This window comes from Leuresthes tenuis, unplaced genomic scaffold, assembly GCF_036924035.1.
Source record: "Leuresthes tenuis unplaced genomic scaffold, fLeuTen1.0.hap1 SCAF_1, whole genome shotgun sequence".
NCBI classification, from domain to species: domain Eukaryota; kingdom Metazoa; phylum Chordata; class Actinopteri; order Atheriniformes; family Atherinopsidae; genus Leuresthes; species Leuresthes tenuis.
In genome coordinates, this window is record NW_027325355.1 from 2,711,397 (window position 1) to 2,736,689 (window position 25,293).

Below are 25,293 nucleotides of genomic sequence, written 5' to 3' on the forward strand. Positions count from 1 at the left end.
AGATCACTTCGTGTCTGCCAACAAAGCAGCAGCAGCTGCTGAAGATGACCAACTTCCTCATGTGTCATAGGTGGATCAGACGTTGCAACAAAAGACATACAGGTGGTAGAGAGAAGAGAAAAAGCTTAAAGCACCTGGTATTCCCAAGAGGTCTTCCATCCAAGTACTAACCAGGCCCAACCCTCCTTGGCTTCCGAGATCAGACGAGGTCGGGCATGTTCAGGGTGGTGTGGCCGTAAGCAACAATGTCTCTGACAAATGTGCATTATATAGGTACTGGAATCATACGGTTCCTCTATGCAACCAGTTAATTTCCGAGAAAGGCTGATGTGTACTGGGCACATCTTCTTCCCTGACGTGATTATTCTCTGCAGCTGAAACTGAGACTCTCAGATCACTTTGTGTCTGCCAACAAAGCAGCAGCAGCTGAAGATGACCAACTTCCTCATGTGTCACAGGGTGATCAGACGTTGCAACAAAAGACATGCAGGTGGTAGAGAGAAGAGAAAAAGCTTACAGCATCTGGTATTCCCAAGCGGTCTCTCATCCAAGTACTAACCAGGCCCAACCCTCCTTGGCTTCTGAGAGCAGACGAGGTCAGACATATTCAGGGTGGTTTGGCCGTAAGCAACAATCTCTGTGACAAATGTGCATTATATAGGCAATGGAATCATATGGTTCCTCTATGTAACAAGATAATTGCCGAGAAAGGCTGATATGTAGTGGGCACATCTTGTTCCCTGACGTGATAATTTTCTCCAGCTGAAAATGAGACTCTAAGATCACTTCGTGTCTGCCAACAAAGCAGCAGCAGCTGAAGATGACCAACTTCCTCATGTGTCACAGGGTGATCAGACGTTGCAACAAAAGACATGCAGGTGGTTGAGAGAAGAGAAAAAGCTTACAGCACCTGGTATTCCCAAGCGGTCTCCCATCCAAGTACTAACCAGGCCCAACCCTGCTTGGCTTCCAAGATCAGACGAGGTCGGGCATATTCAGGGTGGTGTGGCCATAAGCAACAATGTCTGTGACAAATATAAACTGTATAGGTACTGGAATCATACGGTTCCTCTATGCAACCAGATAATTGCCAAGAAAGGCTGATAAGTAGTGGAAACATCTTCCCTGACGTGATTATTCTCTCCAGCTGAAACTGAGACTCTCATATCACTTCGTGTCTGCCAACAAAGCAGCAGCAGCTGAAGATGACCAACTTCCTCATGTGTCACAGGGCGATCAGACATTGCAACAAAAGACATGCAGGTGGTAGAGAGAAGAGAAAAAATTTACAGCACCTGGTATTCCCAAGCAGTCTCCCATTCAAGTACTAACAAGGCCCAACCCTGCTTGGGTTCTGAGATCAGACGAGGTCGGGCATATTCAGGGTGGTGTGGCCGTAAGTAACAATGTCCGTGACAAATGTGCATTATATAGGTACTGGAATCATACGGTTCCTCTATGCAACCAGATAATTGCCAAGAAAGGCTAACTTGTAGTGGGCACATCTTCTTCCCTGATGTGATTATTCTCTGCAGCTGAAACTGAGACTCTCAGATCACTTCGTGTCTGCCAACAAAGCAGCAGCAGCTGAAGATGACCAACTTCCTCATGTGTCACAGGGTGATCAGACGTTGCAACAAAAGACATGCAGGTGGTTGAGAGAAGAGAAAAAGCTTACAGCACCTGGTATTCCCAAGCAGTCTCCCACCCAAGTACTAACCAGGCCAACCGTGCTTGGCTTCCGAGATCAGACGAGGTCAGGCATGTTCAGGGTGGTGTGGCCGTAAGCAACAATGTCTGTGACAAATGTGCATTATATAAGTACAGGAATCATACGGTTCCTCTATGTAACCAGATAATTGATGAGAACGGCTGATGTGTAGTGGGCACATCTTCTTCCCTGATGTGATAATTCTCTGCAGCTGAAACTGAGACTCTCAGATCACTTCGTGTCTGCCAACAAAGCAGCAGCAGCTGAAGATGACCAACTTCCTCATGTGTCACAGGGTGATCAGACGTTGCAACAAAAGACATTCGGGTGGTCCAGAGAAGAGATAAAGCTTACAGCACCTGGTATTCCCAAGCAGTCTCCCACCCAAGTACTAACCAGGCCAACCGTGCTTGGCTTCCGAGATCAGACGAGGTCAGGCATGTTCAGGGTGGTGTGGCCGTAAGCGACAATGTCTGTGACAAATGTGCATTATATAGGTACTGGAATCATACGGTTCCTCTATGTAACCAGATAATTGCAGAGAAAGGCTTATGTGTAGTGGGCACATCTTCTTCCCTGACGTGATTATTCTCTGCAGCTGAAACTGAGACTCTCAGATCAATTCGTGTCTGCCAACAAAGCAGCAGAAGCTGAAGATGACTAACTTCCTCATGTGTCACAGGGTGATCAGACGTTGCAACAAAAGACATTCAGGTGGTCCAGAGAAGAGATAAAGCTTACAGCACCTGGTATTCCCAAGCAGTCTCCCACCCAAGTACTAACCAGGCCAACCGTGCTTGGCTTCCGAGATCAGACGAGGTCAGGCATATTGAGGGTGGTGTGGCCGTAAGCAACAATGTCTGTGACAAATGTGCATTATATAGGTACTGGAATCATACAGTTCCTCTATGTAACCAGATAATTGCCGAGAAAGGCTGATGTGTAGTGGGCACATCTTGTTCCCTGACGTTATTATTCTCTTCAGTTGAAACTGAGACTCTCAGATCACTTCGTGTCTGCCAACAAAGTAGCAGAAGCTGAAGATGACAAACTTCCTCATGTGTCACAGGGTGATCAGATGTTGCAACAAAAGACATGCAGGTGGTAGAGAGAAGAGAAAAAGCTTACAGCACCTGGTATTCCCAAGCAGTCTCCCATTGAAGTACAAACCAGTCCCAACCCTGCTTGGCTTCCAGGTTAAGACAAGGTGGGGCTTATTCAGGGTGGTGTGGCGGTAAGCAACAATATTTGTTACAAATGTGAATTATATAGGTACTGGAATCATACACTTCCTCTATGAAACCAGATAATTGCCGAGAAAGGCTGATGTGTAGTGGGCATATCATCTTCTCTGATGTGATCATTCTCTTCAGCTGAAACTGAGACTCTCAGATCACTTCGTGTCTGCCAACAAAGCAGCAGCAGCTGAAGATGACCAACTTCCTCATGTGTCACAGGGTGATCAGACGTTGCAACAAAACACATGCAGGTGGTAGAGAGAAGAGAAAAAGCTTACAGCACCTGGTATTCCCAAGCGGTCTCCCACCCAACTACTAAACAGGCCCAACACTGCTTGGCTTCCGAGATCAGACGAGGTCAGGCAAATTCAGGGTGGTGTGGCCGTAAGTAACAATGTCTGTGACAAATGTGCATTATATAAGTACAGGAATCATACGGTTCCTCTATGTAACCAGATAATTGATGAGAACGGCTGATGTGTAGTGGGCACATCTTCTTCCCTGACGTGATTATTCTCTTCAGCTGAAACTGAGACTCTCAGATCACTTCGTGTCTTCCAACAAAGCAGCAGCAGCTGAAGATGACCAACTTCTTCACGTGTCACAGGGTGATCAGACGTTGCAACAAAAGACATGCAGGTGGTAGAGAGAAGAGAAAAAGCTTACAGCACCTGGTATTCCCAAGCTGTCTCCCATCCAAGTACTAACCAGGTACAACGCTGCTTGGCGTCCGAGATCAGACGAGGTCGGGCTTATTCAGGGTGGTGTGGCCGTAAGCAACAATGTCTCTGACAAATGTGCATTATATAGGTACTGGAATCATACGGTTCCTCTATGCAACCAGACAATTGCCGAGAAAGGGTTATGTGTAGCGGGCAAATCATCTTCTCTGATGTGATCATTCTCTGCAACTGAAACTGAGACTCTCAGATCACTTCGTGTCTGCCAACAAAGCAGCAGCAGCTGAAGATGACCATCTTCCTCATGTGTCACAGGGTGATCAGACGTTGCAACAAAAGACATGCAGGTGGTAGAGAGAAGAGAAGAAGCTTACAGCACCTGGTATTCCCAAGCAGTCTCCCATCCAAGTACTAAGCAGGCTCAACCCTGTTTGGCTTCCGAGATCACACGAGGTTGGGCAAATTCAGGGTGGTGTGGCCGTAAGTAACAATGTCTGTGACAAATGTGCATTATATAGGTACTGGAATCATACGGTTCCTCTATGCAACCAGATAATTGCCAAGAAAGGCTAACTTGTAGTGGGCACATCTTCTTCCCTGATGTGATTATTGTCTACAGCTGAAACTGAGACTCTCAGATCACTTCGTGTCTGCCAAAAAAGCAGCAGCTGCTGAAGATGACCAACTTCCTCATGTGTCACAGGGTGATCAGACGTTGCAACAAAAGACATGCAGGTGGTAGAGAGAAGAGAAGAAGCTTACAGCACCTGGTATTCCCAAGCAGTCTCCCATCCAAGTACTAAGCAGGTTCAACCCTGTTTGGCTTCCGAGATCACAAGAGGTTGGGCATATTCAGGGTGGTGTGGCCGTAAGTAACAATGTCTGTGACAAATGTGCATTATAGAGGTACTGGAATCATACGGTTCCTCTATGCAACCAGATAATTGCCAAGAAAGGCTAACTTGTAGTGGGCACATCTTCTTCCCTGATGTGATTATTCTCTACAGCTGAAACTGAGACTCTCAGATCACTTCGTGTCTTCCAACAAAGCAGCAGCAGCTGAAGATGACCAACTTCCTCATGTGTCACAGGGTGATCAGACGTTGCAACAAAAGACATGCAGGTTGTAGAGAGAAGAGAAAACGCTTACAGCACCTGGTATTCCCAAGCAGTCTCCCATTGAAGTACTAACCAGGCCCAACCCTCCTTGGCTTCCGAGATCAGACGAGGTCGGGCATATTTAGGGTGGTGTGGCCGTAAGGAACAATTTCTGTGACAAATGTGCATTATATAAGTACTGTAATCATACACTTCCTCTATGTAACCAGATAATTTCCGAGAAAGGCTCACTTGTTATGGGCACATCTTCTTCCCTGATGTGATCATTCTCTGCAGCTTAAACTGAGACTCTCACATCACTTTGTGTCTGCCAACAAAGCAGCAGCAGCTGCTGAAGATGACCAACTTCCTCATGTGTCATAGGGTGATCAGACGTTGCAACAAAAGACATACAGGTGGTAGAGAGAAGAGAAAAAGCTTAAAGCACCTGGTATTCCCAAGAGGTCTTCCATCCAAGTACTAACCAGGCCCAACCCTCCTTGGCTTCCGAGATCAGACGAGGTCGGGCATGTTCAGGGTGGTGTGGCCGTAAGCAACAATGTCTCTGACAAATGTGCATTATATAGGTACTGGAATCATACGGTTCCTCTATGCAACCAGTTAATTTCCGAGAAAGGCTGATGTGTACTGGGCACATCTTCTTCCCTGACGTGATTATTCTCTGCAGCTGAAACTGAGACTCTCAGATCACTTTGTGTCTGCCAACAAAGCAGCAGCAGCTGAAGATGACCAACTTCCTCATGTGTCACAGGGTGATCAGACGTTGCAACAAAAGACATGCAGGTGGTAGAGAGAAGAGAAAAAGCTTACAGCATCTGGTATTCCCAAGCGGTCTCTCATCCAAGTACTAACCAGGCCCAACCCTCCTTGGCTTCTGAGAGCAGACGAGGTCAGACATATTCAGGGTGGTTTGGCCGTAAGCAACAATCTCTGTGACAAATGTGCATTATATAGGCAATGGAATCATATGGTTCCTCTATGTAACAAGATAATTGCCGAGAAAGGCTGATATGTAGTGGGCACATCTTGTTCCCTGACGTGATCATTCTCTGCAGCTTAAACTGAGACTCTCAGATCACTTTGTGTCTGCCAACAAAGCAGCAGCAGCTGCTGAAGATGACCAACTTCCTCATGTGTCATAGGGTGATCAGACGTTGCAACAAAAGACATACAGGTGGTAGAGAGAAGAGAAAAAGCTTAAAGCACCTGGTATTCCCAAGAGGTCTTCCATCCAAGTACTAACCAGGCCCAACCCTCCTTGGCTTCCGAGATCAGACGAGGTCGGGCATGTTCAGGGTGGTGTGGCCGTAAGCAACAATGTCTCTGACAAATGTGCATTATATAGGTACTGGAATCATACGGTTCCTCTATGCAACCAGTTAATTTCCGAGAAAGGCTGATGTGTACTGGGCACATCTTCTTCCCTGACGTGATTATTCTCTGCAGCTGAAACTGAGACTCTCAGATCACTTTGTGTCTGCCAACAAAGCAGCAGCAGCTGAAGATGACCAACTTCCTCATGTGTCACAGGGTGATCAGACGTTGCAACAAAAGACATGCAGGTGGTAGAGAGAAGAGAAAAAGCTTACAGCATCTGGTATTCCCAAGCGGTCTCTCATCCAAGTACTAACCAGGCCCAACCCTCCTTGGCTTCTGAGAGCAGACGAGGTCAGACATATTCAGGGTGGTTTGGCCGTAAGCAACAATCTCTGTGACAAATGTGCATTATATAGGCAATGGAATCATATGGTTCCTCTATGTAACAAGATAATTGCCGAGAAAGGCTGATATGTAGTGGGCACATCTTGTTCCCTGACGTGATAATTTTCTCCAGCTGAAAATGAGACTCTAAGATCACTTCGTGTCTGCCAACAAAGCAGCAGCAGCTGAAGATGACCAACTTCCTCATGTGTCACAGGGTGATCAGACGTTGCAACAAAAGACATGCAGGTGGTTGAGAGAAGAGAAAAAGCTTACAGCACCTGGTATTCCCAAGCGGTCTCCCATCCAAGTACTAACCAGGCCCAACCCTGCTTGGCTTCCAAGATCAGACGAGGTCGGGCATATTCAGGGTGGTGTGGCCATAAGCAACAATGTCTGTGACAAATATAAACTGTATAGGTACTGGAATCATACGGTTCCTCTATGCAACCAGATAATTGCCAAGAAAGGCTGATAAGTAGTGGAAACATCTTCCCTGACGTGATTATTCTCTCCAGCTGAAACTGAGACTCTCATATCACTTCGTGTCTGCCAACAAAGCAGCAGCAGCTGAAGATGACCAACTTCCTCATGTGTCACAGGGCGATCAGACATTGCAACAAAAGACATGCAGGTGGTAGAGAGAAGAGAAAAAATTTACAGCACCTGGTATTCCCAAGCAGTCTCCCATTCAAGTACTAACAAGGCCCAACCCTGCTTGGGTTCTGAGATCAGACGAGGTCGGGCATATTCAGGGTGGTGTGGCCGTAAGTAACAATGTCCGTGACAAATGTGCATTATATAGGTACTGGAATCATACGGTTCCTCTATGCAACCAGATAATTGCCAAGAAAGGCTAACTTGTAGTGGGCACATCTTCTTCCCTGATGTGATTATTCTCTGCAGCTGAAACTGAGACTCTCAGATCACTTCGTGTCTGCCAACAAAGCAGCAGCAGCTGAAGATGACCAACTTCCTCATGTGTCACAGGGTGATCAGACGTTGCAACAAAAGACATGCAGGTGGTTGAGAGAAGAGAAAAAGCTTACAGCACCTGGTATTCCCAAGCAGTCTCCCATCCAAGTACTAACCAGGCCCAACCCTGCTTGGCTTCCAAGATCAGACGAGGTCGGGCATATTCAGGGTGGTGTGGCCGTAAGCAACAATGTCTGTGACAAATATAAACTGTATAGGTACTGGAATCATACGGTTCCTCTATGCAACCAGATAATTGCCAAGAAAGGCTGATAAGTAGTGGAAACATCTTCCCTGACGTGATTATTCTCTCCAGCTGAAACTGAGACTCTCATATCACTTCGTGTCTGCCAACAAAGCAGCAGCAGCTGAAGATGACCAACTTCCTCATGTGTCACAGGGCGATCAGACATTGCAACAAAAGACATGCAGGTGGTAGAGAGAAGAGAAAAAATTTACAGCACCTGGTATTCCAAAGTGGTCTCCCATCCAAGTACTAACCAGGCCCAACCCTCCTTGGCTTCCGAGATCAGACGAGGTCGGGCATGTTCAGGGTGGTGTGGCCGTAAGCAACAATGTCTCTGACAAATGTGCATTATATAGGTACTGGAATCATACGGTTCCTCTATGCAACCAGTTAATTTCCGAGAAAGGCTGATGTGTACTGGGCACATCTTCTTCCCTGACGTGATTATTCTCTGCAGCTGAAACTGAGACTCTCAGATCACTTTGTGTCTGCCAACAAAGCAGCAGCAGCTGAAGATGACCAACTTCCTCATGTGTCACAGGGTGATCAGACGTTGCAACAAAAGACATGCAGGTGGTAGAGAGAAGAGAAAAAGCTTACAGCATCTGGTATTCCCAAGCGGTCTCTCATCCAAGTACTAACCAGGCCCAACCCTCCTTGGCTTCTGAGAGCAGACGAGGTCAGACATATTCAGGGTGGTTTGGCCGTAAGCAACAATCTCTGTGACAAATGTGCATTATATAGGCAATGGAATCATATGGTTCCTCTATGTAACAAGATAATTGCCGAGAAAGGCTGATATGTAGTGGGCACATCTTGTTCCCTGACGTGATAATTTTCTCCAGCTGAAAATGAGACTCTAAGATCACTTCGTGTCTGCCAACAAAGCAGCAGCAGCTGAAGATGACCAACTTCCTCATGTGTCACAGGGTGATCAGACGTTGCAACAAAAGACATGCAGGTGGTTGAGAGAAGAGAAAAAGCTTACAGCACCTGGTATTCCCAAGCGGTCTCCCATCCAAGTACTAACCAGGCCCAACCCTGCTTGGCTTCCAAGATCAGACGAGGTCGGGCATATTCAGGGTGGTGTGGCCATAAGCAACAATGTCTGTGACAAATATAAACTGTATAGGTACTGGAATCATACGGTTCCTCTATGCAACCAGATAATTGCCAAGAAAGGCTGATAAGTAGTGGAAACATCTTCCCTGACGTGATTATTCTCTCCAGCTGAAACTGAGACTCTCATATCACTTCGTGTCTGCCAACAAAGCAGCAGCAGCTGAAGATGACCAACTTCCTCATGTGTCACAGGGCGATCAGACATTGCAACAAAAGACATGCAGGTGGTAGAGAGAAGAGAAAAAATTTACAGCACCTGGTATTCCCAAGCAGTCTCCCATTCAAGTACTAACAAGGCCCAACCCTGCTTGGGTTCTGAGATCAGACGAGGTCGGGCATATTCAGGGTGGTGTGGCCGTAAGTAACAATGTCCGTGACAAATGTGCATTATATAGGTACTGGAATCATACGGTTCCTCTATGCAACCAGATAATTGCCAAGAAAGGCTAACTTGTAGTGGGCACATCTTCTTCCCTGATGTGATTATTCTCTGCAGCTGAAACTGAGACTCTCAGATCACTTCGTGTCTGCCAACAAAGCAGCAGCAGCTGAAGATGACCAACTTCCTCATGTGTCACAGGGTGATCAGACGTTGCAACAAAAGACATGCAGGTGGTTGAGAGAAGAGAAAAAGCTTACAGCACCTGGTATTCCCAAGCAGTCTCCCATCCAAGTACTAACCAGGCCCAACCCTGCTTGGCTTCCAAGATCAGACGAGGTCGGGCATATTCAGGGTGGTGTGGCCGTAAGCAACAATGTCTGTGACAAATATAAACTGTATAGGTACTGGAATCATACGGTTCCTCTATGCAACCAGATAATTGCCAAGAAAGGCTGATAAGTAGTGGAAACATCTTCCCTGACGTGATTATTCTCTCCAGCTGAAACTGAGACTCTCATATCACTTCGTGTCTGCCAACAAAGCAGCAGCAGCTGAAGATGACCAACTTCCTCATGTGTCACAGGGCGATCAGACATTGCAACAAAAGACATGCAGGTGGTAGAGAGAAGAGAAAAAATTTACAGCACCTGGTATTCCAAAGTGGTCTCCCATCCAAGTACTAACCAGGCCCAACCCTGCTTGGGTTCTGAGATCAGACGAGGTCGGGCATATTCAGGGTGGTGTGGCCGTAAGTAACAATGTCTGTGACAAATGTGCATTATATAGGTACTGGAATCATACGGTTCCTCTATGTAACCAGATAATTGATGAGAAAGGCTGACTTGTTATGGGCACATCTTCTTCCCTGATGTGATTATTCTCTGCAGCTTAAACTGAGACTCTCAGATCACTTCGTGTCTGCCAACAAAGCAGCAGCAGCTGAAGATGACCAACTTCCTCATGTGTCACAGGGGGATCAGACGTTGCAACAAAAGACATGCAGGTGGTCGAGAGAAGACAAAAAGCTTACAGCTCCTGGTATTCCCAAGCGGTCTCCCATTTAAGTACTAACCAGGCCCAACCCTCCTTGGCTTCCGAGATCAGACATGTTCAGGGTGGTGTGGCCGTAAGCAACATGGTCTGTGACAAATGTGCATTATATAGGTACTGGAATCATACGGTTCCTCTATGTAACCAGATAATTGCCGAGAAAGGCTGACTTGTAGTGGGCACATCTTCTTCCCTGATGTGATTATTCTCTGCAGCTGAAACTGAGACTCTCAGATCACTTCGTGTCTGCCAACAAAGCAGCAGCAGCTGAAGATGACCAACTTCCTCATGTGTCACAGGGTGATCAGAAGTTGCAACAAAAGACATGCAGGTGGTAGAGAGAAGAGAAAAAGCTTACAGCACCTGGTATTCCCAAGCAGTCTCCCACCCAAATACTAACCAGGCACAACCCCGCTTGGCTTCCGAGATCGGACGAGGTCGGGCATATTATATTCAGGGTGGTGTGGCCGTAAGCGACAATCTCTGTGACAAATGTGCATTATATAGGTACTGGAATCATACGGTTCCTCTATGTAACCAGATAATTGCAGAGAAAGGCTTATGTGTAGTGGGCACATCTTCTTCCCTGACGTGATTATTCTCTGCAGCTGAAACTGAGACTCTCAGATCACTTCGTGTCTGCCAACAAAGCAGCAGAAGCTGAAGATGACCAACTTCCTCATGTGTCACAGGGTGATCAGACGTTGCAACAAAAGACATTCGGGTGGTCCAGAGAAGAGATAAAGCTTACAGCACCTGGTATTCCCAAGCAGTCTCCCACCCAAGTACTAACCAGGCCAACCGTGCTTGGCTTCCGAGATCAGACGAGGTCAGGCATGTTCAGGGTGGTGTGGCCGTAAGCGACAATGTCTGTGACAAATGTGCATTATATAGGTACTGGAATCATACGGTTCCTCTATGTAACCAGATAATTGCAGAGAAAGGCTTATGTGTAGTGGGCACATCTTCTTCCCTGACGTGATTATTCTCTGCAGCTGAAACTGAGACTCTCAGATCAATTCGTGTCTGCCAACAAAGCAGCAGAAGCTGAAGATGACTAACTTCCTCATGTGTCACAGGGTGATCAGACGTTGCAACAAAAGACATTCAGGTGGTCCAGAGAAGAGATAAAGCTTACAGCACCTGGTATTCCCAAGCAGTCTCCCACCCAAGTACTAACCAGGCCAACCGTGCTTGGCTTCCGAGATCAGACGAGGTCAGGCATATTGAGGGTGGTGTGGCCGTAAGCAACAATGTCTGTGACAAATGTGCATTATATAGGTACTGGAATCATACAGTTCCTCTATGTAACCAGATAATTGCCGAGAAAGGCTGATGTGTAGTGGGCACATCTTGTTCCCTGACGTTATTATTCTCTTCAGTTGAAACTGAGACTCTCAGATCACTTCGTGTCTGCCAACAAAGTAGCAGAAGCTGAAGATGACAAACTTCCTCATGTGTCACAGGGTGATCAGATGTTGCAACAAAAGACATGCAGGTGGTAGAGAGAAGAGAAAAAGCTTACAGCACCTGGTATTCCCAAGCAGTCTCCCATTGAAGTACAAACCAGTCCCAACCCTGCTTGGCTTCCAGGTTAAGACAAGGTGGGGCTTATTCAGGGTGGTGTGGCGGTAAGCAACAATATTTGTTACAAATGTGAATTATATAGGTACTGGAATCATACACTTCCTCTATGAAACCAGATAATTGCCGAGAAAGGCTGATGTGTAGTGGGCATATCATCTTCTCTGATGTGATCATTCTCTTCAGCTGAAACTGAGACTCTCAGATCACTTCGTGTCTGCCAACAAAGCAGCAGCAGCTGAAGATGACCAACTTCCTCATGTGTCACAGGGTGATCAGACGTTGCAACAAAACACATGCAGGTGGTAGAGAGAAGAGAAAAAGCTTACAGCACCTGGTATTCCCAAGCGGTCTCCCACCCAAGTACTAAACAGGCCCAACACTGCTTGGCTTCCGAGATCAGACGAGGTCAGGCAAATTCAGGGTGGTGTGGCCGTAAGTAACAATGTCTGTGACAAATGTGCATTATATAAGTACAGGAATCATACGGTTCCTCTATGTAACCAGATAATTGATGAGAACGGCTGATGTGTAGTGGGCACATCTTCTTCCCTGACGTGATTATTCTCTTCAGCTGAAACTGAGACTCTCAGATCACTTCGTGTCTTCCAACAAAGCAGCAGCAGCTGAAGATGACCAACTTCTTCACGTGTCACAGGGTGATCAGACGTTGCAACAAAAGACATGCAGGTGGTAGAGAGAAGAGAAAAAGCTTACAGCACCTGGTATTCCCAAGCTGTCTCCCATCCAAGTACTAACCAGGTACAACCCTGCTTGGCGTCCGAGATCAGACGAGGTCGGGCTTATTCAGGGTGGTGTGGCCGTAAGCAACAATGTCTCTGACAAATGTGCATTATATAGGTACTGGAATCATACGGTTCCTCTATGCAACCAGATAATTGCCGAGAAAGGGTTATGTGTAGCGGGCAAATCATCTTCTCTGATGTGATCATTCTCTGCAACTGAAACTGAGACTCTCAGATCACTTCGTGTCTGCCAACAAAGCAGCAGCAGCTGAAGATGACCATCTTCCTCATGTGTCACAGGGTGATCAGACGTTGCAACAAAAGACATGCAGGTGGTAGAGAGAAGAGAAGAAGCTTACAGCACCTGGTATTCCCAAGCAGTCTCCCATCCAAGTACTAAGCAGGCTCAACCCTGTTTGGCTTCCGAGATCACACGAGGTTGGGCAAATTCAGGGTGGTGTGGCCGTAAGTAACAATGTCTGTGACAAATGTGCATTATATAGGTACTGGAATCATACGGTTCCTCTATGCAACCAGATAATTGCCAAGAAAGGCTAACTTGTAGTGGGCACATCTTCTTCCCTGATGTGATTATTCTCTACAGCTGAAACTGAGACTCTCAGATCACTTCGTGTCTTCCAACAAAGCAGCAGCAGCTGAAGATGACCAACTTCCTCATGTGTCACAGGGTGATCAGACATTGCAACAAAAGACATGCAGGTTGTAGAGAGAAGAGAAAACGCTTACAGCACCTGGTATTCCCAAGCAGTCTCCCATTGAAGTACTAACCAGGCCCAACCCTCCTTGGCTTCCGAGATCAGACGAGGTCGGGCATATTCAGGGTGGTGTGGCCGTAAGGAACAATTTCTGTGACAAATGTGCATTATATAAGTACTGTAATCATACACTTCCTCTATGTAACCAGATAATTTCCGAGAAAGGCTCACTTGTTATGGGCACATCTTCTTCCCTGATGTGATCATTCTCTGCAGCTTAAACTGAGACTCTCAGATCACTTCGTGTCTGCCAACAAAGCAGCAGCAGCTGCTGAAGATGACCAACTTCCTCATGTGTCATAGGGTGATCAGACGTTGCAACAAAAGACATACAGGTGGTAGAGAGAAGAGAAAAAGCTTAAAGCACCTGGTATTCCCAAGAGGTCTTCCATCCAAGTACTAACCAGGCCCAACCCTCCTTGGCTTCCGAGATCAGACGAGGTCGGGCATGTTCAGGGTGGTGTGGCCGTAAGCAACAATGTCTCTGACAAATGTGCATTATATAGGTACTGGAATCATACGGTTCCTCTATGCAACCAGTTAATTTCCGAGAAAGGCTGATGTGTACTGGGCACATCTTCTTCCCTGACGTGATTATTCTCTGCAGCTGAAACTGAGACTCTCAGATCACTTTGTGTCTGCCAACAAAGCAGCAGCAGCTGAAGATGACCAACTTCCTCATGTGTCACAGGGTGATCAGACGTTGCAACAAAAGACATGCAGGTGGTAGAGAGAAGAGAAAAAGCTTACAGCATCTGGTATTCCCAAGCGGTCTCTCATCCAAGTACTAACCAGGCCCAACCCTCCTTGGCTTCTGAGAGCAGACGAGGTCAGACATATTCAGGGTGGTTTGGCCGTAAGCAACAATCTCTGTGACAAATGTGCATTATATAGGATATGGAATCATATGGTTCCTCTATGTAACAAGATAATTGCCGAGAAAGGCTGATATGTAGTGGGCACATCTTGTTCCCTGACGTGATAATTTTCTCCAGCTGAAAATGAGACTCTAAGATCACTTCGTGTCTGCCAACAAAGCAGCAGCAGCTGAAGATGACCAACTTCCTCATGTGTCACAGGGTGATCAGACGTTGCAACAAAAGACATGCAGGTGGTTGAGAGAAGAGAAAAAGCTTACAGCACCTGGTATTCCCAAGCGGTCTCCCATCCAAGTACTAACCAGGCCCAACCCTGCTTGGCTTCCAAGATCAGACGAGGTCGGGCATATTCAGGGTGGTGTGGCCATAAGCAACAATGTCTGTGACAAATATAAACTGTATAGGTACTGGAATCATACGGTTCCTCTATGCAACCAGATAATTGCCAAGAAAGGCTGATAAGTAGTGGAAACATCTTCCCTGACGTGATTATTCTCTCCAGCTGAAACTGAGACTCTCATATCACTTCGTGTCTGCCAACAAAGCAGCAGCAGCTGAAGATGACCAACTTCCTCATGTGTCACAGGGCGATCAGACATTGCAACAAAAGACATGCAGGTGGTAGAGAGAAGAGAAAAAATTTACAGCACCTGGTATTCCCAAGCAGTCTCCCATTCAAGTACTAACAAGGCCCAACCCTGCTTGGGTTCTGAGATCAGACGAGGTCGGGCATATTCAGGGTGGTGTGGCCGTAAGTAACAATGTCCGTGACAAATGTGCATTATATAGGTACTGGAATCATACGGTTCCTCTATGCAACCAGATAATTGCCAAGAAAGGCTAACTTGTAGTGGGCACATCTTCTTCCCTGATGTGATTATTCTCTGCAGCTGAAACTGAGACTCTCAGATCACTTCGTGTCTGCCAACAAAGCAGCAGCAGCTGAAGATGACCAACTTCCTCATGTGTCACAGGGTGATCAGACGTTGCAACAAAAGACATGCAGGTGGTTGAGAGAAGAGAAAAAGCTTACAGCACCTGGTATTCCCAAGCAGTCTCCCATCCAAGTACTAACCAGGCCCAACCCTGCTTGGCTTCCAAGATCAGACGAGGTCGGGCATATTCAGGGTGGTGTGGCCGTAAGCAACAATGTCTGTGACAAATATAAACTGTATAGGTACTGGAATCATACGGTTCCTCTATGCAACCAGATAATTGCCAAGAAAGGCTGATAAGTAGTGGAAACATCTTCCCTGACGTGATTATTCTCTCCAGCTGAAACTGAGACTCTCATATCACTTCGTGTCTGCCAACAAAGCAGCAGCAGCTGAAGATGACCAACTTCCTCATGTGTCACAGGGCGATCAGACATTGCAACAAAAGACATGCAGGTGGTAGAGAGAAGAGAAAAAATTTACAGCACCTGGTATTCCCAAGCGGTCTCCCATCCAAGTACTAACCAGGCCCAACCCTCCTTGGCTTCCAAGATCAGACGAGGTCGGGCATATTCAGGGTGGTGTGGCCGTAAGCAACAATGTCTGTGACAAATATAAACTGTATAGGTACTGGAATCATACGGTTCCTCTATGCAACCAGATAATTGCCAAGAAAGGCTGATAAGTAGTGGAAACATCTTCCCTGACGTGATTATTCTCTCCAGCTGAAAGTGAGACTCTCATATCACTTCGTGTCTGCCAACAAAGCAGCAGCAGCTGAAGATGACCAACTTCCTCATGTGTCACAGGGCGATCAGACATTGCAACAAAAGACATGCAGGTGGTAGAGAGAAGAGAAAAAATTTACAGCACCTGGTATTCCAAAGTGGTCTCCCATCCAAGTACTAACCAGGCCCAACCCTGCTTGGGTTCTGAGATCAGACGAGGTCGGGCATATTCAGGGTGGTGTGGCCGTAAGTAACAATGTCTGTGACAAATGTGCATTATATAGGTACTGGAATCATACGGTTCCTCTATGCAACCAGATAATTGCCAAGAAAGGCTAACTTGTAGTGGGCACATCTTCTTCCCTGATGTGATTATTCTCTGCAGCTGAAACTGAGACTCTCAGATCACTTCATGTCTGCCAACAAAGCAGCAGCAGCTGAAGATGACCAACTTCCTCATGTGTCACAGGGTGATCAGACGTTGCAACAAAAGACAAGCAGGTGGTAGAGAGAAGAGAAAAAATTTACAGCACCTGGTATTCCCAAGTGGTCTCCCATCCAAGTACTAACCAGGCCCAACCCTGCTTGGCTTCCGAGATCAGACGAGGTCAGGCATGTTCCGGGTGGTGTGGCCGTAAGCAGCAATGTCTCTGACAAATGTGCATTATATAGGTACTGGAATCATACGGTTCCTCTATGCAACCAGATAATTGCCGAGAAAGGCTGATGTGTAGCGGGTAAATCATCTTCTCTGATGTGATCATTCTCTGCAACTGAAACTGAGACTCTCAGATCACTTCATGTCTGCCAACAAAGCAGCAGCAGCTGAAGATGACCAACTTCCTCATGTGTCACAGGGTGATCAGACGTTGCAACAAAAGACATGCAGGTGGTTGAGAGAAGAGAAAAAGCTTACAGCACCTGGTATTCCCAAGCTGTCTCCCATTCAAGTACTAACAAGGACCAACCCTGCTTGGCTTCCAAGATCAGACGAGGTCGGGCATGTTCAGGGTGGTGTGTCCGTAAGCAACAATGTCTGTGACAAATGTGCATTATATAGGTACTGGAATAATACAGTTCCTCTATGTAACCAGATAATTGCCGAGAAAGGCTAACTTGTAGTGGGCACATCTTCTTCCCTGATGTGATTATTCTCTGCAGCTGAAACTGAGACTCTCAGATCACTTTGTGTCTATCAACAAAGCAGCAGCAGCTGAAGATGACCAACTTCCTCATGTGTCACAGGGTGATCAGACGTTTCAACAAAAGACATGCAGGTGGTAGAGAGAAGAGAAAAAGCTTACAGCACCTGGTATTCCCAGACAGTCTACCATCCAAGTACTAACCAGGTCCAAACCTGCTTGGCTTCCGAGATCAGATGAGGTCGGGCATATTCAGGGTGGTGTGGCCGTAAGTAACCATAACTGTGACAAATGTGCATTATATAGGTACTGGAATCATACAGTTCCTCTATGTAACCAGATAATTGCAGAGAAAGGCTGACTTGTAGTGGGCACATCTTCTTCCCTGATGTGATAATTCTCTGCAGCTGAAACTGAGACTCTCAGATCACTTCGTGTCTGCCAACAAAGCAGCAGCAGCTGAAGATGACCAACTTCCTCATGTGTCACAGGGTGATCAGACGTTGCAACAAAAGACATGCAGGTGGTTGAGAGAAGAGAAAAAGCTTACAGCACCTGGTATTGCCAAGCAGTCTCCCATCCAAGTACTAACCAGGCCCAACCCTGCTTGGCTTCCAAGATCAGACGAGGTCGGGCATATTCAGGGTGGTGTGGCCGTAAGCAACAATGTCTGTGACAAATATAAACTGTATAGGTACTGGAATCATACGGTTCCTCTATGCAACCAGATAATTGCCAAGAAAGGCTGATAAGTAGTGGAAACATCTTCCCTGACGTGATTATTCTCTCCAGCTGAAACTGAGACTCTCATATCACTTCGTGTCTGCCAACAAAGCAGCAGCAGCTGAAGATGACCAACTTCCTCATGTGTCACAGGGCGATCAGACATTGCAACAAAAGACATGCAGGTGGTAGAGAGAAGAGAAAAAATTTACAGCACCTGGTATTCCCAAGCGGTCTCCCATCCAAGTACTAACCAGGCCCAACCCTCCTTGGCTTCCAAGATCAGACGAGGTCGGGCATATTCAGGGTGGTGTGGCCGTAAGCAACAATGTCTGTGACAAATATAAACTGTATAGGTACTGGAATCATACGGTTCCTCTATGCAACCAGATAATTGCCAAGAAAGGCTGATAAGTAGTGGAAACATCTTCCCTGACGTGATTATTCTCTCCAGCTGAAACTGAGACTCTCATATCACTTCGTGTCTGCCAACAAAGCAGCAGCAGCTGAAGATGACCAACTTCCTCATGTGTCACAGGGCGATCAGACATTGCAACAAAAGACATGCAGGTGGTAGAGAGAAGAGAAAAAATTTACAGCACCTGGTATTCCAAAGTGGTCTCCCATCCAAGTACTAACCAGGCGCAACCCTGCTTGGGTTCTGAGATCAGACGAGGTCGGGCATATTCAGGGTGGTGTGGCCGTAAGTAACAATGTCTGTGACAAATGTGCATTATATAGGTACTGGAATCATACGGTTCCTCTATGCAACCAGATAATTGCCAAGAAAGGCTAACTTGTAGTGGGCACATCTTCTTCCCTGATGTGATTATTCTCTGCAGCTGAAACTGAGACTCTCAGATCACTTCATGTCTGCCAACAAAGCAGCAGCAGCTGAAGATGACCAACTTCCTCATGTGTCACAGGGTGATCAGACGTTGCAACAAAAGACAAGCAGGTGGTAGAGAGAAGAGAAAAAATTTACAGCACCTGGTATTCCCAAGTGGTCTCCCATCCAAGTACTAACCAGGCCCAACCCTGCTTGGCTTCCGAGATCAGACGAGGTCAGGCATGTTCCGGGTGGTGTGGCCGTAAGCAGCAATGTCTCTGACAAATGTGCATTATATAGGTACTGGAATCATACGGTTCCTCTATGCAACCAGATAATTGCCGAGAAAGGCTGATGTGTAGCGGGTAAATCATCTTCTCTGATGTGATCATTCTCTGCAACTGAAACTGAGACTCTCAGATCACTTCATGTCTGCCAACAAAGCAGCAGCAGCTGAAGATGACCAACTTCCTCATGTGTCACAGGGTGATCAGACGTTGCAACAAAAGACATGCAGGTGGTAGAGAGAAGAGAAAAAATTTACAGCACCTGGTATTCCCAAGTGGTCTCCCATCCAAGTACTAACCAGGCCCAACCCTGCTTGGCTTCCGAGATCAGACGAGGTCAGGCATGTTCCGGGTGGTGTGGCCGTAAGCAGCAATGTCTCTGACAAATGTGCATTATATAGGTACTGGAATCATACGGTTCCTCTATGCAACCAGATAATTGCCGAGAAAGGCTGATGTGTAGCGGGTAAATCATCTTCTCTGATGTGATCATTCTCTGCAACTGAAACTGAGACTCTCAGATCACTTCATGTCTGCCAACAAAGCAGCAGCAGCTGAAGATGACCAACTTCCTCATGTGTCACAGGGTGATCAGACGTTGCAACAAAAGACATGCAGGTGGTTGAGAGAAGAGAAAAAGCTTACAGCACCTGGTATTCCCAAGCTGTCTCCCATTCAAGTACTAACAAGGACCAACCCTGCTTGGCTTCCAAGATCAGACGAGGTCGGGCATGTTCAGGGTGGTGTGTCCGTAAGCAACAATGTCTGTGACAAATGTGCATTATATAGGTACTGGAATAATACAGTTCCTCTATGTAACCAGATAATTGCCGAGAAAGGCTAACTTGTAGTGGGCACATCTTCTTCCCTGATGTGATTATTCTCTGCAGCTGAAACTGAGACTCTCAGATCACTTTGTGTCTGCCAACAAAGCAGCAGCAGCTGAAGATGACCAACTTCCTCATGTGTCACAGGGTGATCAGACGTTTCAACAAAAGACATGCAGGTGGTAGAGAGAAGAGAAAAAGCTTACAGCACCTGGTATTCCCAGACAGTCTACCATCCAAGTACTAACCAGGTCCAAACCTGCTTGGCTTCCGAGATCAGATGAGGTCGGGCATATTCAGGGTGGTGTGGCCGTAAGTAACCATAACTGTGACAAATGTGCATTATATAGGTACTGGAATCATACAGTTCCTCTATGTAACCAGATAATTGCAGAGAAAGGCTGACTTGTAGTGGGCACATCTTCTTCCCTGATGTGATAATTCTCTGCAGCTGAAACTGAGACTCTCAGATCACTTCGTGTCTGCCAACAAAGCAGCAGCAGCTGAAGATGACCAACTTCCTCATGTGTCACAGGGTGATCAGACTTTGCAACAAAAGACACGCAGGTGGTCGAGAGAAGAGAAAAAGCTTACAGCACCTGGTATTCCAAAGCAGTCTCCCATCCAAGTACTAACCAGGCCCAACCGTGCTTGGCTTCCGAGATCGGACAAGGTCGGATATGTTCAGGGTGGTGTGGCCGTAAGCAACAAAGTCTTTGACAAATGTGCATTATATAGGTACTGGAATCATACAGTTCCTCTATGTAACCAGATAATTGCCGAGAAAGGCTGATGTGTAGTGGGCATATATTCTTCCCTGATGTGATTATTCTCTGCAGCTGAAACTGAGACTCTCAGATCACTTTGTGTCTGCCAACAAAGCAGCAGCAGCTGAAGATGACCAACTTCCTCATGTGTCACAGGGTGATCAGATGTTACAACAAAAGACATGCAGGTGGTAGAGAGAAGAGAAAAAGCTTACAGCACCTGGTATTCCAAAGCAGTCTCCCATCCAAGTACTAACCAGGCCCAACCGTGCTTGGCTTCCGAGATCGGACAAGGTCGGATATGTTTTTTTTTTTTTTTTTTTTTTATTTATTAGAAAAATACAAAAAGGTAGTTTTACAACACTGTCACACGATATTCAAAAATTCAAACTTAGATCTCCATTGTCAACTACAACAAAACTGTTATTCGGGAGAAACGACTCCATGAATACCTCCCTTTTAACCATAAAGAGAGATCTTAAATACCATTCCACCAGACCAACAAAAAGGGACCAAGAATTGTTTTTCTTTTTTTCAAACAATAGATCGCACCTGCAAATGTACAAGGCGTGTTTAGCAACTGAAAGTAAGAAATTTACCAAGACTGAATTAACATTGCTGGGTGTTTGGGTGAAGAGCCCGAAGAGCTGCATTTGGTCCCTTAATGTTCCCACTGGTCGGAGGTTACATTTCTCAGTGATTAGTGCCCACAAGTGGTCGCGAAAGCTCCTCGAAGCTGGACACTCCAGGAAGATGTGCTGTATCGTCTCCGGATGGGATTCACACGCCGGACAGTCCCTGGACCACCTGTTTTTGTTGATTTGATGGAGAATAATTGCTGTATACATTATCCTGTGCCTCATTTTGAAATCGGTGTTAAAGACCGAGGGTGGAATTAACGGGCTAGCTATTGTCTTCCAGATTGTCTTTGTCGTTATATGCTCAAAAATCATCCTCCACTGTCTAGTAGCAGCTGGTGCTTTTACAATTTTGCGCAGAAACAAGTTATATATTTGTTTCGTGTTCAATTCCCCAAAATTTAAAACTCTATCCCCATAATTACAGACAAAGGTTGGCCCACTTACCAGTCTTGATGACCGCACCACAGAGCCGAGGACGAGCAGCCAGTCTGGAGGTACATTCTCTGCCAGCTGGGCGCACACCCTCCTCACCACCTCTTTCCTATGTATGATGTTTTCTTTTCTTAGAGTATTCTCAACACGAACCAGATCCAACCTGCCGTGCCGATCCAAGACAGTCCCAAAGGTGTCGACTCCTCCTCTCTCCAGAGCCGCGCACCTAAATGGCCGCCCTGCCTGCTGCAGATCTGGGTTGTGGAAGAGCGGCTGCCGCAAAAGCTGTCCGAGATGTTGAATCTTACCGTCCAGACCTGGTCGGAATGCCTGCCAAGCCTCCATCACCTCAGCCCAGAAAGGATCAAGGTGACAGAGGCTCGTTGATGGGAGAACTTGACATAGGTTAAACATGCCATGCCGCCCGCAGGAGTTTATTGACCGCCCTAAAGCTTCATGCCAAAGATGCAGGTCCGGATTATTGAAGAGTTTTGTTAGCAGTCGCAATCTAAAAGCCAGTCGTTTCGTGTCTATGTCCACGAGGTTGAGACCGCCGTTTTTCTTACCACCAATGAGAGTGTTATGCGACACCATGATTCTCTTACCTTTCCAGATGAAATTATTGAATGACCGGTTCAGGGCGGTCAACACACTCCGCGGCGCGGCATGGACATGCAGGGTATGGTAAAGCTTAGTAACCGCCAGCGCGTTGGCGACAACCACTCTTCCCCTATGCCCGAGGGCCCTCATCCTCCAGAGGCTTAAGGTGTTCTCTATCCTCCCTGTGACCGCAGACCATGATCTCTCCGCCGCAAGCTGCTCGTCCACCCCCAGGTACACTCCCAAAAACTTGAAGGGGCCATCTATCAAACATACCTGGGAGAGCTGCGGCGGAGCGGCCGCGGCTCCGCAGCACAGCAAGCCAGATTTGGACAGATTCAGCTTGCCTCCAGTCGCTTTGCAGAAGAAATCCACCAACCCCAGAGCCAGAGTTAGGCTCTTGGGGTCGGCTGCTACCAACGTAGTGTCGTCAGCGAACTGGAGGAGCTTTATCTGTCCTCCTCCGGAGGAGAGAACCCCCCGGACATCAGGGTCCCCATCTATTAAACAGGCTAGCGGCTCCACAGCCAAGGTGAACAGCAGAGAGGAGAGCGGACACCCCTGTCTCACCGATCGCCACAGCCGGACGGGGTCCGTCAGGTTTCCATTCAGACTTACCCTACTCGTTGCCGAATTGTAGAGGGTCCGCACCCAGCCGACGAATCTGTTCCCGAACCCAAAGGCCTTCAAGACCCCCCAAAGGTACTCATGCTCGACTCTATCGAATGCCTTCTCGAAGTCCAGGTTCAGGAAATACCCGCCACTCTCCTGCAGGAGCCTTAGCGTCTCCTTTGCGGTCAGTATGGTGTCATATATTGTCCGACTCGGTACACTGTAGGCCTGGTTTTTATTTATTATATGTGGCATTATGGGTTTGATTCTATTAGCCAGTATTTTCATAAATATTTTATAATCCGTATTTAACAAGCTTATCGGTCTATAATTATTCAAGTTATTTCTATCTCCGTTATTTTTATATATTAATTTAATTATTCCCTCATTAAATGTTCTAGGTATAACTATGTTTTTATTTTCCGTTATTTCTGTATAGATTTTCGTCAGAATCGGTACCAATTTATCACTGAAAGTTTTATAGAATTCAGTTGTCATCCCATCCCGTCCCGGACTCTTGTTGTTCCCTAATGACATTATTGCCCCCTCAACTTCTAATTTGAATATTTTATTGTCAGTTATCTGGGCTTCTTCCTTAGTTAATTTGTTTTTAATTAGTGAGAACAGATGATCCGCGTGAGTTCTATCTAGTGTGTCAGAGCTAAAGAGTCTTTGATAAAACAGCCGACTGACCTCCATCATGTCTCCCTCCTCGCACACCTCCACCTCTTGGTCATTCAGTAAGGAAGTTATTATGGACCTATTTTTGTTTCTCTTCTCCAATCCCAAGAAGAATGCTGTCGATTTTTCCCCCTCCACCCAATGCTGCACCCTTGCCCTTACGCAAGCCCCTTGACATTTCCTCCTGCCCAAATCGTCCAGGCGCTTCATCAAGAGAGACAGTTTGTATGTATCCCGGCTGGGATCATCATCCAACCTTACCTGTTCTTTATTTATGTCCTTCTTCAGTTGCCTCTCTACCCTATTTTCTTCCCACTTCTTATTGATACAGTAATGAATCGTTTTTGTTTTCAATCTTGTTTTAACGTGTTCCCACCATTCTAAAGGTTCCTGTATTATGTCCACTTCTTCATTTATATAATCTAGTTGTTTATTAATGATATTTATATATTTACTATCTTCAAGTAAACTATTATTTAAGCACCATAGATTAAACTTATTTGTGACTTGGCGGTCCTTCAACGTTAAAATGATCGGACCATGGTCACTAATATGGCTGCTTCCATAATCAATTGTATTTATCCATTGAACAATATTTCTACTTATTAAGCATAGATCTATTCTAGTTTGCTTCAATATTCCTTTGATTACGCTCTTCCTTGAAAAAGCTACCTTGTCTTTATTTAATAATCTCCAGATATCAATTAGATCATTTTCATTCATTATATTCAATAAAGCTCTTCTGCTGCTGTCATTTTTAAAAACATTTGCCGCCGAGACATCTAGTCGTGAGAGTGCCACATTCAAATCTCCTATTAGGATCGTGTTGGTGCTTATGAATCCCTTTAGATTTTCAAAATACCTCTTTCTCTCCGTTTCAATGTTGGGGGCATAGCTATTTATCAGTCTAATAATATTATTTTTATAATTTAGGTCTAATATTAATTGCCTACCCTGGTCATCTCTATGTATTTCTTTTATATCTTTAAATAACTTGCTATTTTTTATTAATACAGCCACCCCACAACATTTATTTACTCCATTTGAGATATAAATGCTGCCTACCCATAATTTCTCTATTTTTGCTAGTATATCACCATCCCAGTTAGTTTCTTGCAACACAACTATATCACAATCTACACTCAGGAAGAACTCCTCCATCCTCTTTTCGTTCCTCAGCCCCGCCACATTTTGTGAAAAGATAGTGAGCATAAGGAAAAGGGAGATGTACAGTCTACTTATCTGGCCAAACCCTTCATTTTAGTTTTTTCCGCACTTTTTGACCGACTCTCTCCAAAGGTGCCCTTTTTCTTGCCGTCAGTAGCTGGCGATCCATCTCCAAGCTTGAGCTGGGGGGGGTTTCGCTTGGGCCCATAGGCGATAAACATGTATCTGGGAGGGGCTCACTCCCCAGCTCGGGCGTTTGCTGCCTCCGTTCACTTCTATTCGAAGTAGCCACTGAGTCGGTTGCATATTCTTCACTTGTTTTTTCGCCTCTATATTTAGTATGTGAGCTTACCTGAGCCCCTCCCTGTGCCAGCTCCACAGCCTGGTCCTTGGTATCCAGGGTAGAGCCCATTTTTCGGGCTCCCCCCGCCAGATCGCAGGCAGGACCCATTTTTCGAGTCCCCCCAACTTCTGGAGCCTGCCCAGCGGAATATATCAGAGAGTCTGGGGTAATTTTCACTCCCTGAGGCTCACTAACCTCCAGATCCACCTCCCCCAGCCCATCAGATTCTTCATCTCCCGTTGAGTCTTGTCCATCCTCCTCACTTGCACTAGCACACACACAGTTTGTTAACGGGTTGCAGCAGACTATACATCGCTCTCCTCCCTCAACACACTCCCTGGCATAGTGCCCTTGACCACCACATTTGTGG

General features: G+C 46.2%; 7 non-coding genes and 44 pseudogenes across 7 annotated transcripts; all 51 read right to left on the reverse strand.

Annotated features, from left to right (window-relative positions):
- Positions 1-122: 122 nt before the first annotated feature.
- LOC140306802 (5S ribosomal RNA) lies at positions 123-241 on the reverse strand (annotated as a pseudogene).
- A 269-nt stretch (positions 242-510) lies between these two features.
- Positions 511-629, reverse strand: LOC140291504 (5S ribosomal RNA; annotated as a pseudogene).
- Positions 630-898: 269 nt separating this feature from the next.
- LOC140293052 (5S ribosomal RNA) lies at positions 899-1,017 on the reverse strand. The gene has a single exon (XR_011912635.1). It is a non-coding gene; the product is annotated as a 5S ribosomal RNA (ribosomal RNA).
- A 266-nt stretch (positions 1,018-1,283) lies between these two features.
- LOC140292397 (5S ribosomal RNA) lies at positions 1,284-1,402 on the reverse strand (annotated as a pseudogene).
- A 269-nt stretch (positions 1,403-1,671) lies between these two features.
- LOC140289547 (5S ribosomal RNA) lies at positions 1,672-1,789 on the reverse strand (annotated as a pseudogene).
- Positions 1,790-2,058: 269 nt separating this feature from the next.
- Positions 2,059-2,176, reverse strand: LOC140289548 (5S ribosomal RNA; annotated as a pseudogene).
- Positions 2,177-2,445: 269 nt separating this feature from the next.
- Positions 2,446-2,563, reverse strand: LOC140293409 (5S ribosomal RNA; annotated as a pseudogene).
- Positions 2,564-3,220: 657 nt separating this feature from the next.
- On the reverse strand, positions 3,221-3,339 carry LOC140286044 (5S ribosomal RNA; annotated as a pseudogene).
- Positions 3,340-3,608: 269 nt separating this feature from the next.
- Positions 3,609-3,727, reverse strand: LOC140294499 (5S ribosomal RNA; annotated as a pseudogene).
- A 269-nt stretch (positions 3,728-3,996) lies between these two features.
- On the reverse strand, positions 3,997-4,115 carry LOC140295900 (5S ribosomal RNA; annotated as a pseudogene).
- A 269-nt stretch (positions 4,116-4,384) lies between these two features.
- On the reverse strand, positions 4,385-4,503 carry LOC140296550 (5S ribosomal RNA; annotated as a pseudogene).
- A 269-nt stretch (positions 4,504-4,772) lies between these two features.
- On the reverse strand, positions 4,773-4,891 carry LOC140272449 (5S ribosomal RNA; annotated as a pseudogene).
- Positions 4,892-5,163: 272 nt separating this feature from the next.
- Positions 5,164-5,282, reverse strand: LOC140306809 (5S ribosomal RNA; annotated as a pseudogene).
- A 269-nt stretch (positions 5,283-5,551) lies between these two features.
- On the reverse strand, positions 5,552-5,670 carry LOC140291505 (5S ribosomal RNA; annotated as a pseudogene).
- A 272-nt stretch (positions 5,671-5,942) lies between these two features.
- LOC140306816 (5S ribosomal RNA) lies at positions 5,943-6,061 on the reverse strand (annotated as a pseudogene).
- Positions 6,062-6,330: 269 nt separating this feature from the next.
- LOC140291506 (5S ribosomal RNA) lies at positions 6,331-6,449 on the reverse strand (annotated as a pseudogene).
- A 269-nt stretch (positions 6,450-6,718) lies between these two features.
- On the reverse strand, positions 6,719-6,837 carry LOC140293063 (5S ribosomal RNA). The gene has a single exon (XR_011912636.1). It is a non-coding gene; the product is annotated as a 5S ribosomal RNA (ribosomal RNA).
- Positions 6,838-7,103: 266 nt separating this feature from the next.
- Positions 7,104-7,222, reverse strand: LOC140292400 (5S ribosomal RNA; annotated as a pseudogene).
- Positions 7,223-7,491: 269 nt separating this feature from the next.
- Positions 7,492-7,610, reverse strand: LOC140297658 (5S ribosomal RNA). The gene has a single exon (XR_011913374.1). It is a non-coding gene; the product is annotated as a 5S ribosomal RNA (ribosomal RNA).
- Positions 7,611-7,876: 266 nt separating this feature from the next.
- On the reverse strand, positions 7,877-7,995 carry LOC140307242 (5S ribosomal RNA; annotated as a pseudogene).
- Positions 7,996-8,264: 269 nt separating this feature from the next.
- Positions 8,265-8,383, reverse strand: LOC140291507 (5S ribosomal RNA; annotated as a pseudogene).
- Positions 8,384-8,652: 269 nt separating this feature from the next.
- LOC140293075 (5S ribosomal RNA) lies at positions 8,653-8,771 on the reverse strand. The gene has a single exon (XR_011912637.1). It is a non-coding gene; the product is annotated as a 5S ribosomal RNA (ribosomal RNA).
- Positions 8,772-9,037: 266 nt separating this feature from the next.
- LOC140292401 (5S ribosomal RNA) lies at positions 9,038-9,156 on the reverse strand (annotated as a pseudogene).
- A 269-nt stretch (positions 9,157-9,425) lies between these two features.
- LOC140297659 (5S ribosomal RNA) lies at positions 9,426-9,544 on the reverse strand. Its single transcript, XR_011913375.1, has one exon. It is a non-coding gene; the product is annotated as a 5S ribosomal RNA (ribosomal RNA).
- A 266-nt stretch (positions 9,545-9,810) lies between these two features.
- Positions 9,811-9,929, reverse strand: LOC140312478 (5S ribosomal RNA; annotated as a pseudogene).
- A 269-nt stretch (positions 9,930-10,198) lies between these two features.
- On the reverse strand, positions 10,199-10,307 carry LOC140296724 (5S ribosomal RNA; annotated as a pseudogene).
- A 269-nt stretch (positions 10,308-10,576) lies between these two features.
- Positions 10,577-10,700, reverse strand: LOC140289228 (5S ribosomal RNA; annotated as a pseudogene).
- Positions 10,701-10,969: 269 nt separating this feature from the next.
- On the reverse strand, positions 10,970-11,087 carry LOC140289550 (5S ribosomal RNA; annotated as a pseudogene).
- Positions 11,088-11,356: 269 nt separating this feature from the next.
- Positions 11,357-11,474, reverse strand: LOC140293410 (5S ribosomal RNA; annotated as a pseudogene).
- Positions 11,475-12,131: 657 nt separating this feature from the next.
- LOC140316242 (5S ribosomal RNA) lies at positions 12,132-12,250 on the reverse strand (annotated as a pseudogene).
- A 269-nt stretch (positions 12,251-12,519) lies between these two features.
- LOC140290455 (5S ribosomal RNA) lies at positions 12,520-12,638 on the reverse strand (annotated as a pseudogene).
- Positions 12,639-12,907: 269 nt separating this feature from the next.
- LOC140295901 (5S ribosomal RNA) lies at positions 12,908-13,026 on the reverse strand (annotated as a pseudogene).
- A 269-nt stretch (positions 13,027-13,295) lies between these two features.
- LOC140277272 (5S ribosomal RNA) lies at positions 13,296-13,414 on the reverse strand (annotated as a pseudogene).
- A 272-nt stretch (positions 13,415-13,686) lies between these two features.
- LOC140306822 (5S ribosomal RNA) lies at positions 13,687-13,805 on the reverse strand (annotated as a pseudogene).
- Positions 13,806-14,074: 269 nt separating this feature from the next.
- On the reverse strand, positions 14,075-14,193 carry LOC140291509 (5S ribosomal RNA; annotated as a pseudogene).
- Positions 14,194-14,462: 269 nt separating this feature from the next.
- On the reverse strand, positions 14,463-14,581 carry LOC140293086 (5S ribosomal RNA). The gene has a single exon (XR_011912638.1). It is a non-coding gene; the product is annotated as a 5S ribosomal RNA (ribosomal RNA).
- Positions 14,582-14,847: 266 nt separating this feature from the next.
- LOC140292402 (5S ribosomal RNA) lies at positions 14,848-14,966 on the reverse strand (annotated as a pseudogene).
- A 269-nt stretch (positions 14,967-15,235) lies between these two features.
- On the reverse strand, positions 15,236-15,354 carry LOC140297660 (5S ribosomal RNA). Its single transcript, XR_011913376.1, has one exon. It is a non-coding gene; the product is annotated as a 5S ribosomal RNA (ribosomal RNA).
- Positions 15,355-15,620: 266 nt separating this feature from the next.
- LOC140310682 (5S ribosomal RNA) lies at positions 15,621-15,739 on the reverse strand (annotated as a pseudogene).
- A 266-nt stretch (positions 15,740-16,005) lies between these two features.
- Positions 16,006-16,124, reverse strand: LOC140312489 (5S ribosomal RNA; annotated as a pseudogene).
- A 269-nt stretch (positions 16,125-16,393) lies between these two features.
- On the reverse strand, positions 16,394-16,512 carry LOC140300905 (5S ribosomal RNA; annotated as a pseudogene).
- Positions 16,513-16,781: 269 nt separating this feature from the next.
- Positions 16,782-16,900, reverse strand: LOC140295739 (5S ribosomal RNA; annotated as a pseudogene).
- A 269-nt stretch (positions 16,901-17,169) lies between these two features.
- LOC140319480 (5S ribosomal RNA) lies at positions 17,170-17,288 on the reverse strand (annotated as a pseudogene).
- Positions 17,289-17,557: 269 nt separating this feature from the next.
- LOC140304613 (5S ribosomal RNA) lies at positions 17,558-17,676 on the reverse strand (annotated as a pseudogene).
- Positions 17,677-17,942: 266 nt separating this feature from the next.
- Positions 17,943-18,061, reverse strand: LOC140310693 (5S ribosomal RNA; annotated as a pseudogene).
- Positions 18,062-18,327: 266 nt separating this feature from the next.
- On the reverse strand, positions 18,328-18,446 carry LOC140291195 (5S ribosomal RNA; annotated as a pseudogene).
- A 269-nt stretch (positions 18,447-18,715) lies between these two features.
- Positions 18,716-18,834, reverse strand: LOC140300906 (5S ribosomal RNA; annotated as a pseudogene).
- Positions 18,835-19,103: 269 nt separating this feature from the next.
- LOC140300907 (5S ribosomal RNA) lies at positions 19,104-19,222 on the reverse strand (annotated as a pseudogene).
- Positions 19,223-19,491: 269 nt separating this feature from the next.
- LOC140295740 (5S ribosomal RNA) lies at positions 19,492-19,610 on the reverse strand (annotated as a pseudogene).
- A 269-nt stretch (positions 19,611-19,879) lies between these two features.
- LOC140319483 (5S ribosomal RNA) lies at positions 19,880-19,998 on the reverse strand (annotated as a pseudogene).
- A 269-nt stretch (positions 19,999-20,267) lies between these two features.
- LOC140318566 (5S ribosomal RNA) lies at positions 20,268-20,386 on the reverse strand (annotated as a pseudogene).
- Positions 20,387-25,293: the final 4,907 nt, after the last annotated feature.